Source organism: Choloepus didactylus, chromosome 24, assembly GCF_015220235.1.
Source record: "Choloepus didactylus isolate mChoDid1 chromosome 24, mChoDid1.pri, whole genome shotgun sequence".
NCBI classification, from domain to species: Eukaryota; Metazoa; Chordata; class Mammalia; order Pilosa; family Megalonychidae; genus Choloepus; species Choloepus didactylus.
Window position 1 is genome coordinate 20,341,909 of NC_051330.1, and position 2,270 is coordinate 20,344,178.

General features: G+C 36.7%; 1 pseudogene; it reads right to left on the minus strand.

Moving 5' to 3' along the window:
• Positions 1–1,621: 1,621 nt before the first annotated feature.
• Positions 1,622–2,005, minus strand: LOC119520110 (annotated as a pseudogene).
• Between the last annotated feature and the right edge of the window lie 265 nt (positions 2,006–2,270).

The window sequence follows — 2,270 nt, forward strand, 5'->3', positions numbered from 1 at the left end:
AGGATACTAAATATTATAAAAGGATCAATTCATCAAGAAAGCATAGAAATCATAAATATTTGTGCACCCAGCCAGAGTGCCCCAAAATGCATGAAGCAAACGCTGAGAACAATGAAAGGAGTAGATACCTCTGCAATAATAGTTGGAGACTTCAATACACTCCCTCATCAATGGATAGAACATCTAGACAGAGGATCAAAAAGGAAAAGTAGGAGAGAAATGGAAGATGGTGGCCTAGAGAGGAGTGGAAGCTAGTCAGTCCCCCAGGAACAACTAATAAATAACCAGGAACAACTAGTAAATGATCTGGTATAACTGCTGGGGGACAAACATGAATGTCCACACATCATACACCAACTTGGATTGGGAGAAATGTCCAAGATCACAGCATAAAATCTGTAAGTAAAAACTGTGGACCTGAGCTGGGAGCCCCTCCTATAGCAGCCCAAACTAGCCAAGACAGACACATTTTAAGTGAAATGGCAGCCTTGTTAAAAATTTTTGTCCTGTTACTGCATTTTCAGCTTTATGTTAAATGAAATTTCAAAGATTGCTCATGAAATAATTTAAACCTTTTCAAAATCTTCTCATAAACAGGTAAAAAGGTAAATCCAGTACTTTAAAATATTTACAGCAATCCCAACAGTTTAATTTTAAGGGATCTAATAGTACACATGGCTATTATGCATGCACAGTATGTCATTGCCATTCTCTAAACAGTGAGAATTGTAGACTCTAGTTTGTGGCACTGCTCCATGTCATCTTTTTGATGGAGTAGGATGCTCAATTACACCTGCGCAATGCTAGAGTAACAGCATGTCTACCACAGTAATATAATCCAATTATCTAAAATAATATGAATATCAAATTCCCAGACAATACATAAATTATAACTGAATTTGTATATTCAGAAGCCTTTAGAGTTTTAAAAATTATTTTAAAAATGTAAAGTATATTTACCTTTAAACAAAAACAAGGAACTGAAAAATATAACAATAGTGGCTCAAGTTCAGTATCTGGTTTGACAAAAACTATTTCTCAAAACATCTACAATTTCTTACAACATAATGGAGATGAGTTTTCCTCAGTCTATGCTCAAGCCAATGTTTTTCCTGACGTATCATTAAAAGAGAGGAGTGCAAGAATGAAAGGGACAGCTATACACAATAGCCAGTTTTAAAGAGCTATGGGTATGTCAAGCAGATGTTCCAGAAATATTGGTGCAGAAGAACAAAGTCCACACCATCTTTCCCTCTTTGTTTAACATAGGCATTGATTTGCTATTTACAGTAGTTTTCAAAAATACTTTATAAAAACTGAATGAGGTTCTGTTTGTAAATTTAACTTACTAACATACATACATACTTCACCTGCAAAAATATTTGCAGGATCTGAACTACTAAAGTGACACTAGTACTGAAACATAGGTAATCAAAGGTACCAAAAGCACTGATAATATAAGTTATCATCAGGATAACCTGGGTAAATATTGCACATTTCTCATCAATTGTTGCTATGATCTTCACATATCCAGTTAGAAAAGGAATCCGTTATGGCTTTTTGCTATATCACTTATTTGAAGAAAGGCTGTTTTAGGTCCCATAATAATGAGTGCAGACTGTTATTGAACATGAGGCCTAGGTTCCAAAATTAGTTTTCCTGTATCATCACAAGACATATTATACTCTGCCAATACAGTTCAAGATTAAGCAGCTATAATTGATGGTGCAACTACCCTCTTGTGTATTTCAGCAAAGAACAAGCCTATTAGAGTGATGCAGGTAATGGTAAAAAAAAAAAAAATAGATGATTCCACAATGATATGAAGAAAGACAACTTTTGTGTCTCAGGATCTAGTCAATAGTACCATACACCAGTAACTTACAGACAGATATCACTATAAGAAGCATTCTCCAACATACAGTGGCAGGTGGCAACAATGAATATATTTCATAATTATTCTCTCAAAATCCTTGAGATCTTCCACCAATTCCAGTGAGTTCATCTCCAGTGGTAGCTCTGGTCACCACCTTGGTCCCATCTGCATTGCAGCTTTGCAGCCCCACCTTACCCACAGTGCCATCCAGTTGAGGTTTTAATTAACAAATGTTGACTGCTCAACACAAGCTATGAATCCCCCAAAACCAGATGGAGGCTTTTGGTAATGACTGACCTTGAAGTATTGGAGGAACTCTCGGGGAGGGAAGGGGAGCCCAGAAGACTGGGTGCTGTCATTGGCTGATGGGTGAAAATGAGGGTGGCCAGAGACA